General features: G+C 46.4%; 1 pseudogene; it reads right to left on the minus strand.

Moving 5' to 3' along the window:
* Window positions 1-10,768, minus strand: part of LOC103769268 — a 16,609-nt pseudogene that overhangs the window by 2,952 nt on the left and 2,889 nt on the right.

Consider the following 10,768-nt stretch of genomic DNA (forward strand, 5'->3'; position numbering starts at 1 on the left):
AAGGCAAACTCACCACCTCTTTATGAAGGGCTGTGGGAATCACCCATATGGCAACCTTAATTCGGGGCTCGGGGTTCAAACCCCAGCATTTCAGTCTTCCCACAAGCTGGGGACAAGGCCTCCTTCCGAACTCAGAATGCTGCAATATTGATATGATTTGGTATAATGACCAAAGAGTAAAACTGCAAATCATCCAACACATAATTCAGCTGTCAGGTTCGCACTGCAACTGAAGGTGAATCTAAGGGGGGGGGGGGGGGGGGCTCTCAAACACAGGTGCTCATGATTTATCTCTATGCTCTTCCCCAACCTCACACCGTTTTTCCTCCATGCTTTGTGTACCCAGAGGACAAGTCCAACTCCAAAGCCTCAGCAGTGTTTTCTTTGGCAGAAGCCGATTTCTCCATTGATAATGCTTTAAGGGACCCCCGCCCCAAACAATCCATTTCTTTGGGAGATGAGTAACCTCGTGGAAATAAAAATCTATTTACCACCTGTTTTCAGTACACCCTTATACCTCATTTCAAGGACATGTGCACAAGCACCTTTGGGGAGGATACCACATGCTGGTGGTGTTCAGCCTCCTGACAGCTCTAGCTGTTCATCACAGAGGAGCAACCTCCCTGGAATTCACTGAGCAGCTCTCATGGCTTGAAGGACAGCTGAATGCCACCCCTGCAGGCAGTGCCACAGCCTCCTCACCTCTCGTGGCCCTGCCACATCTCCTGCTGTGTGCAGAGTCTGGCTTGTTCCCACAAAAATGGGAGAGTGAAGTTCTTCAAATGCTCCTTGAAGAAGTACACATGAATCTGACCATCTTTGCTTACTGCTGCTGTGAATAAACCCAAACGTTAACACTAGAACAGATTGTCCCCCAACTTAAAGCTACTTGAACATACAATATCCAATCCCTGGTACAACCTGAGGCCATTTCCTCTTTTCCTGTCACTTGTTCTTTGGGAGAAGAGACCAACTGCCCCATCTGGCTCCAACCTCCTTCAGGGAGTTGTCAAGAGCCAGAAGGTCTCCCCTGAGCCTCCTTTACTCCAGGCTCAACAACCCCAGTTCCCTCAGCCGCTCCTCACAAGACTTGGGCTCTAGACCATTCCCCAGCTTTGTTGCCCTTCTCTGGACACGCTCCAGCCCCTCAAGGTCATTCTTGGAGTGAGGGGCCCAAAACTGAACCCAAGATTCAAGGGGTGGGCTCCCCAGTCCAGAGTCCAGGGGGAGAAACCCTGTCCTCCTCCTGCTGGCCACACTAGTGCTGATCCAAGCAAACACGCTGGTGGCCCTCTTGGCCACCTGGGCACATGTTGGCTTATCTTCAGCCAGCTGTTGACCAACACCCCCAGGTTCTTTCCTGCCAAACAGCTTTCCAGACACTCTTCCCCAAGCCTGTAGCATTACCTGGGGTTGTTGTGACCCAAGCGTAGGAACCACCACTTGGCCTGGTTGAAACCCATCCCTAAGCCCATTGATCCAGCCTGGCCAGATCCCTCTGTAGAGCCTTCCTACCCTCCAGCAAATCAACACACCCACACCACATAACTTGGTTTCATCTGCAGACTTACTGAGGGTGCCCTCAGGCCCATTGTCCAGATCACTGATAAAGATACTAAACAGAACTGGCCCCAGTACCGAGCCCTGGGGAACATCACTTGTGACTGGCCACCAACTGGATTGAACTGCACTCCCCACCACTCTCCAGGCCCAGTCGTTCAGCCAGTTTTTTTACCCAGCCAAGCATCTGCTTGTCCAAGCCATGAGCAGCCAGCTTCTCCAGGAAAATGCTGCCGGAAACAATGTCAATAACTTTACTAAAGACCATATAAACAACATCCACAGCCTTACCCTTGTCCACTAAGCAAGTCACCTTGTCATAGGAGATCGGGTTAGTCAAACAGGACCTGCCTTTCATAAATCCATGCTAGCTAGCCTGGTCTATAGTTCCCTCCCTGCTACAGATCACGTGTTGCCACACCTAAAGACACCACTGTCAAGTTACTGAACACAGTTATACAAGAAGTTCCATCCATGTTGTAAAAGGTGATGTGATACCTGGAGCAACAGGAAGTTTGTGTGGTTTCCAGCCTCTCAGTTTATGACCAATACAAACCACCAAGATATCAGCCCAAGCGATCTCACTGACAGAAGGCTCATCTTCATCAGAGCTCCCTGATGTCCTGTCTTGCCACTTCTGGTAAGTTTTGCTCAGCAGATTCTTCACCTGAGACTGGATCAGTGGTTGAGTGTGGGAAGAACTAGCCATCTGAGACACATATTGAAAAATCATGTGGTAAATAGGATGCCAAAGACCTATGGGTAAAAAACAAAACCAAGTAAATTCCAAGAATCTGCAACAGAGCCAAACTACCCACCTTCCAGGCTGGGAGCTCGACACGGTGCAGGCACATCAGAGATAAGGACTTGCTGCCAAGAGGACACCACAGTGTGAAATACATACCACCTAACAGAGGCAGGTCGAGGTATGGGATCTGGAAGGACAGCACAGCCTTCTTCAGCCAGGCCAGGTGATCAGGCATGTTCCACTGCAGGTGGGACAACAGTTTGTTACCTCCAGGCTCTGAAAACTTGGCAATGGGCCAAGACAAGTCACAAAGGTGCTCTGAGGATGCTACATCTGAAAGAAACTGCAGCATGCTGTTGTACAGCTCTACAGTGACCCCAGGCTCCTGAGATGGCAGGCCAGCTAAACATCTCTCTTTCCTGTCACGGTAGAAGCGCTTGCCAAATTTGCCATCAGTCCCATCCTCAACGTACTCCCAAAGGGTCTGACTGCAGAGCTTAAGGGAGTCAGGGCTCTAGGAACCAGCCAGCCCACAGCTGCAGACACACAAATCATGGGTGGTTGGAAACTACTCTGCAGCGATCACAGAATCCCAGCACAGTGGAAGTTGGAAGGGACCTCTGGAGATCATCTCGTCTGACCGTCCTGCACCAGCAGGATCATGCAAAGCAGCTTGCCCGGAATCACGTCCAGGCAGGCTTTTAATCTCTCCAGAGAAGGAGACTCCACAACTAGAGCAGCCTGCTCCAGGCTCAGGCACCTTCCGAGGAAAGGAGTTTTCCCCCTTCTGGTCAGATGAACCTTCTGGGTTCCAGTTCGCTCCCGTTGCCCCTCGTCCTGTCGCTAGGCGCCACTGAAATGAGTCTGGCCCCATCCTCTTGACCTCCAACCTTTAGATACTGATGAACGTTGAGAAGATCCCCTCCAAGTCTTCTCTTCTCCAGGCTCAACAGCCCCAGGGCTCTCAGCCTTTCCTCGGCAGAGATGCTCCAGGGCCCATGAGCAGCTTTCAAGCCTCTGCTGGACTCTCTCCAGTAGTTCCCTTGAACTGGGATGCCCAGAACTGGACAAAACTGTGTCCAGATGTGGCTTCCCTAGGGCTGAGTAGAGAACCTCCTTCAGTCATACTCTTCTTCATGCACCCCGGGAGACCATTGACCTTCTTGGCCACAAGGGCACATTGTTGGCTTATGGTGAACTTGTTCACCAGGACTCCCAGATCCTTTTCTGCCAAGCTGCTTTCTGGCAGGTCAGCCCCTCACCTGTACTGGTGCCAGGTTTTATTCCTCCCCAGGTGCAGGACTCTATGCTTGCCCTTACTGAACTTCATGGGACTCCCTTTGGCCCATCTGTCCAGCCTGTCCAGGTCTCCCTGAATGGCAGCACAGATCTGCTGTGACAGTCACTCCTTCCAGTTTTGTATCATCAGCAAATTGTCTCAGGGTCCATACTGTCCCCTCATCCAGGTCACTGATGAATGGGTTGAACAAGATTGGACCCAGTCCTGACCCCTGGGGAACTACAAGAGACCTCCAACTAAACTGCACTGCTGAAAACAACCCTCTGAGCTCTGTTGTTCAGCCAGTTCTCAGTCCACTTCACTGTCCACTCATCTAACCCAGAGGACTGTGTCATCAGGACACAAAGGATTCAGTCCTGCAACCCTAAGTTTGACATAAGAGTATTCAAAGTACAGACAAATCAACCATCATCAGCCTGGTATTTGCAACAGGAATTCTCCAGCTAGATGGGCACAAACCAAGCTCCCACGCAGCAGGCTCAGAAAGAGACAGAAAGCGCCTGCTCACAGCAGGTGCAGTCGTGCCGTGGAACTCCCTGCTGCGGGACACAGTGGATGCCAGAAACTTATTCTGGGAGAAAATTTATGGACTCAGGTGAATTAGCCCGGAGTGAATATACCCAGAGAAGCTGTGCCTGATCCTGGCAGTCCTTGAACTGCAAGGAGACCCAAACTGTGAGGGTTTGGGGAGCACCATCATGTTGGGCTTGTCTTGTTCTCACCTTCTTTCTTATGTACCTTCTTCAGATACCTTGAGAAGGGAACACAGGGCTGGACTTGCTTTCGGTCTGAGTCAACCTGGCTGCTCTTGGCCATTACCCTCTCCCACCTCTCCAAACCACCTCAACGAGACTCACACAAAAAACTAGAGGAGAAGCTGGTGTCTGGATGCATCAGGGGGAGATCTGTACAATCCCTCTTCACATATGTGAGGGGACAGAGGCATCCCCAGGTCCCATCCACCACAATGGGATAATAGTGGGTGATCTCACAGCAGTCACAAGAGCTACAAAGGGTCCTCTGCATTTTAGGACTGGGAGCTTATGTAGCTAAATGCCAGTGGTCTCCAGACAGTTAAAATAGAACAGTCATGAACAACACAAAAGTAGCAGAAATACTTCATTTCAGAATAGTTCAGGCTGATGATGGAATCACTAGTAACAAGTGTGTACCTGACTCCAGGTGTGTGGAAATAAAAAGGGCAAGAGAGCTTCTTGAACAAAACTTACATTACAGAAAGTTCAACAGAAAAAGCATCCCGTTACACAAGACTCAGCTGCAATTTAAGCTACTGAGAACGTAATTAATTCCTTGTAAGGCATTAGTTATTGAGAGGTTAATGGTAAATCAGTCAAGTAACTCTCCATGTGAGTGGCTGTTCTTACCCTTCTGGTGCCTTCTAAGTCATTGGTAGAACCTGGGAGCTCAATAAAGATGTAGTCTGAAATAAGCTGGGCTCAAATCAAGTCCTGCAGCATCAAACCTTAAAAAGAAGAAAACCCACCACATACACAAAGAAAGAACAAATGGGTATCTCCTACTCTGACTGAGTCTCATGCTCTGCATACATTCACAGCATCACTTCTCCATCCTTCCCCCCAGGCTCCCAGGATCAAATACTGTGTGCAAAGGAAAACTGGAAGCCAAAAGAAAGCTCATTTCTTTCCACATTGATCAGTTCTTAAGGACTCTGGATTTCTAGCAAGGTTTTATACTTCAGTCCCTCCCTTGGCAAGACGCTGGATTTGAGAGACGGTTCTACTCAGGGCAGCTCTGAACACTCACATGGGTTTCTCAAGGCACAGAAATAATTATGTACCTTCTTTAACTTCTTTCTCTGTGGCCTCATCTTCCTGACTGGGGACGAGAACAACCAGGGGAGCTATCAGCTGGAAAGGTTTGACCTGAAGCAACTGTTTCAGCTGCAACAAAGCTGAAAGCCAACAAACACCATCTTCTGCCACACCTTCACTCGTAACTCAAGGGGGCAGGAGAAGAATGAAGCTCCTGGTTCCAAGCAAGTCTTTTTGCATATCCCAGCTGTATCAAGCTCAGAGTCAGACAGTGCACCACGTGCCACCTACACAAGTTACAAAGATGACAACAGGAATGTAGCTAAAGCTGAGTGCGGCTATTTTCACACCGAAGTCTGCAGTTTACTGTCATCACCATTCACCTTTGACATTTGTTACCAGGAGCTGTACAACAAGTTATAAGACAGACAAACATGGATGTGTCCAACAGATAGAGGTGAGCACAAAAGTGCACTTCACCCCATCTGGCATGAGGAATTGAGCTGATTTAGGTTCTAGCTACCGCTCCCCTCCCAGCATCACCTCCCTCCATCTGACAGGGCACAGTGTGAAAAGCCTCTGCTCAAAATCCACTGGAAAACAGCACACCCTGCTTCTACAGCCTGTTAGGTACCAGGAAATTCTTCTCACCTACTTTTATATGGACACTGACCGGAATGCTCCCTTGCATGCCAGGAGAATTAAGTAATGTCAGCATTTGAATTCTGCCTTCTGTGTGTGAAGTGTTTTTTTCCAGCTTTTCTCTCCCATAAATTTGGCTTTCAACCAATCCACTAGTACCCTAGCAGGCAAAGAGTGGGCTTTTTTTTTTTTTTAAATTACATTTTTAGAGTTTTAGCACTGACACCGCTAAGACACCACAATCTATCCCAACCCCAGCCTTCATATTGCCTGGATTTTGCTAAATAGCTGTGACATGTCCTGAAATTATCCACACTGCTACTTAGATCGAGGGTTTCCATTTTCAGTGTGAGCAAAAGGAATTCAATGAATGATGTCAGAAAATACAGATTCCTGCAATAAATTACAACTGTATTTTTTAGACTGCTCTGAAGAAAACAAAACAAACCCCAGAAAAAGAGAAATTTGACATAGTACAGGGGAAAAAAATATACATCAAAGACTGTAAGTCTTCCCCTATTTGACTGCCCTGTTTGAGAAAGGGACCCAGCAATCAACCCTTTTACTTTTCTGCTGGGATCAACCTCTGCATATTCATCATCATTTGGCAAAAACAAGAACACTCTCCAAAAAACCAAACTGGAGTATGTTCAGTGATTAACAAGAGAAGATCCAGGGGAGTCCAAGCTAAATCACCTAAAGAGAGAGAGAAGCTGGTGAAAAGAGCCCCCCTTTGTGCTCATTCCCACCTGGGGGACATTTGTCTTGCTTTGAACAAGTTACAAGACTGGAATTAGCTACTATTCATTTCAAACAGTCCAAAATTAGAGCAAATTCTTTAGCTCTCCTGCTCATCTATTTCACCATGGACCAGATGCCTTCAAGAAGTGCAGCTGCTAAATCTGTTGCATAAGCCTTCCTGTGGGGACTGTATGCAAATGCCTTCAATCCCACACTGCCTCAGTGCCCTGCCCCCACAAACACACAGGCCATTCGAGTGAAGACAGATCTCCTGTTGCACTTCAAACATCTCCATTGATCCCTTTGTGCCACAAGCTGCCAGCAAGAGCCATAATAGCTCATTTACTCTTATCTCCCTGTACCCCACCCCACCCAGGTACAAAAAAAACATAATACATCAGAGACGTAAAGCTACGCCCACAGCAGTAGGATCAGATGGTCTAATGCTGTCATTAACTTATCTTCCAGCTCCTCCTATTGGGAAAATACTCCCAGAAGCAAGGCTGCAAGTGGACACTCGAGTATAATATGCCATTGCTCACTGATATTTTTGAGATTTCTGTTACAAATTGCTTAGAAACTAGAGAACAAGGATCACGTGCCAATGTACCTTAACAACTGCTGGTAGAAGAATTTCATGCACTGTCTTGTTTCTCAGCCAGTTCAATCTGGAAACAAAAGATTCTTGGTTGTAATTTTTGGTATAAAAAAAGGTGCATTAACCAAATTTAAGAAACACTCACTAAGATCTGAGGAGTACTGCAGAGAGTTTAGAGAGCTGTTGTTAATAGAAGAAGGGTTCCTTTAGGTTTGCAAGTTATGGCATTTGCACAGAAAGGGTCTTTTTGGGGATATTTAAGAACAAAAGGTTTGATAAAACAATTAACATTCATAATGAAGGTTCAGAGAGGGCTACTTTGTAATTTTCCTTCCACAAATCTAACAGTCAACCACTGTCACCGTAACTATCCTTACCTCATGCAAGAGATGCCCAGCTTTCCTCTATGCCCCATGTTCACAATTCCCTCGCACAAGTTCTCCAACCTCTCTGAACTCTTCTTTGCTCTTGCATTAAGTGCCCTTGTTAGCCAGGTCCTGATACATCTCCATTAAGCTCTGCAGGCACTTAGCCATGTTCTCATTGCTGATTTTGGCATTGAAGGAGGACATTGGCTCTTCACACAAGTGACAGGCACAACGGATATGAAAGTGAGTGCACTTCTCAATCAAAGACACCATCAGAGGGTTGCTGAGATATTGCTGGGTTATATCCTAACCAGAACAATAAATACATTGCACATATTTTTCAACTGCAGTTAGAGAGCTCAGTCATCTGGGAGCAAAGGTTTCACCTTTAGGAACTCATTTCCACAGTCTGTTGAGTCACTCTGCAGTTTGAAGCGTTTGAATTACTATTGCTTTGTGCTTTACTTTTTACAGCGTTACGTCACCTTTTGCTTTCTCTCATCAAACATCTCCATCCATCAGTGCTCACCTTTCTTATTCTGTGAGTTCTGTTGCAGACAAAGTCATACCATTCTCGGTAGTTTCCTTCTCCTTGATCCATGATGTTTGGCACTAAATAGTCCATGGTCATGCTCAACACCTCAGTAGGTCTCAATTCACGGGGCAAAGGTTCCTCCTGATCTGCCAAAGACCTGCTATGTTCCTTGATTGCTGCCGCATGATCTACCTGTGAGATGTGGAGAAAAGAACCAAAACCCGAGAAGTAAGTTAAACTTTTCAGGGGTACAGAGGATTTCATCCCACCCATGTCTTTTCTTCAGGAAAAAGTGAACTATTAAAGGAGTTTCTTTCACTTTTCACACTAGTGGCCCATGTCCATTCTGGTACCGTAGCAAATATATCTTATTTTCCTTTATGACAGGATCCTCACTCTCAAACTCATAACCTTCAAGACAACGTACACACTGTCCTATAGTTTTAGAACTGTAATTCTAAAAGCCTGTCAGCAGTGGAAGAAAATGTGGGAACATTCCTGAAGGAAAACGGACATGATTGTTGCATGGATTTAAGCTGAGCCGCTAGGCTGCAAACAACGACCTTGAAGTGCAGCTGCAAACACCAAGAACGTTAAATAAAGAAGAAAAAAACAACAAAGCGTGATGACAGCTGGAGAACAAATTGCGAGAGGGACTTAAGCGCGTGGACAGCTTTGTGTACTATATAAGCAGGGCTCGTAACTAAAATAAACGTCTTCAGTTACAACTTCCACAGAGCTGATGAAGTCTGTCTTCATTTGTAACTCCCACAGGGTGCCTGCTTTACCCACCCGGCTCGTCAAGAAAAGACAGGACTGAAAAAGCAATTCTTGAGCCTTCCTGTTCTACAGTGGGGAACTGAAAGACATTAGTGAAATGGCCTCTAGAATTTTCCCAACAGAATTAATCTTGTAATCAACAACACTAACAGCTTTCTCTAAGCAGCAAACAAACAGATGTCCTGGGAACAACAAACCTCTGTATACAGAGGGCTCACACCCTGTCAGACGTACGAGGCTGTCAGGCGGTAACACGGGCACCAGGAGTCAGGCTGGTGAAACCACTGCCCTGAAACACTGCCAAGGACTCCTGACTGGGGTGAACGCCCCAATCTTCGCACAACAAAAGCTGCGGTACCCCCTCTGCCCAAGAGCAGCCAGAACCAGACGGCTGCTGCTGTGTTTCAGCATCACTGGGTCACAGCAGTCAGTATTTTAAGGCAGGAACCAGACTGCTGTTTGCTGTGAAAAAGCTGAAAAATGCTTTCCATAGCAACAGAGACTATGAATGGATTTTACAGGGCCCAGATACAAATGTACTTATGAAACCACGGAACATTAATTCCTTCCCTCACAACATCTTACTGATGTTATAATTATACAACTATGCCTACCAAGTGACTTTTGTCAAGCTAGACACATTGTTAAGGTTCCACAGAGAGGTGACAGCTTTGCCACCTCAGCAACTGACACAGAACAGAAGGATTCCTCTGCAAAGACCAGCACTTAAAGTGAAACAAGACGGATCCAAACTCACCAGCTACTGTGGAAAGGAGATTCTCATTCCACAAACCTGCCGCTGCCTACAAATGAAACGGCTCACTTTGGAAGCTATTTTAATGACAACCACAGATCAGTGTCCTTGCTAGTTTGGCTCTGCATGGTTTCATTCAATTCCCATAAGCCTCATTATGGCAGGTGGCATTACTCACGTTGGTATAAACAAAATACAAGAAATATGCAGACCAAAGTAAAGATCCTTAGTAAACAGTTACAAGTATTTTTCTGACAAAACGTGAGATCTATGAGCTTGTAATTCAGACAAATCAGCAGAGAGAAGGGGGGCACACCCACCCAGTAAAAACACAAAGCCTTGGCACATGCTGATGGTTGCTTTTCCCCATGCACTGCTTCCTGCCAGACAGATTCCCAGCGGAGCAGACGTACCTTTCACCAGGCTGGCAGAGGATCTTCTTAAAGGTTTCTGAACAGGGGAATGCTGACAGTTTTGCTCTTCAGTGCTTTGCCTGCCTTCATCTTCACTTGCTTTCTTCTTCTCAGATGAAAAGTCTCTCTTTGCTGGACCTGAAGTGACACAGAAACATGAAGCCAGGCACCTGCCAAGCAGTTCAAGCAACACCTCTTGTTCCCATGGGGGTGGTGATGACCTACTTGTTTATAAAAAAATACTATTAGAAAATAAAACCAAGAGTTTGCAAATGTATGCAAAACTTCCAGGACAACTTGTACTAGAAACTGTACTGAGTAAGTCTGTTTGCTTCCCTGTTCTATAAAGAGTGATTATTTTTCAATAAAACATCCCTTAGCAATGACTATAAAATTGCTCAGCAGATTGCCAGTCAAGTGTGATCACCTCCCAAATTTTGAGTTCTTTCAGGTTTAGGGCATGATCCACAAGTCATAACTCTCTACAGGACCCAAAATCCATGTCCCCCTGGAAACCACAATTTCCAGTGCTCCTG

This window comes from Merops nubicus, unplaced genomic scaffold (assembly GCF_000691845.1).
Source record: "Merops nubicus isolate BGI_N331 unplaced genomic scaffold, ASM69184v1 scaffold3143, whole genome shotgun sequence".
NCBI lineage: Eukaryota > Metazoa > Chordata > Aves > Coraciiformes > Meropidae > Merops > Merops nubicus.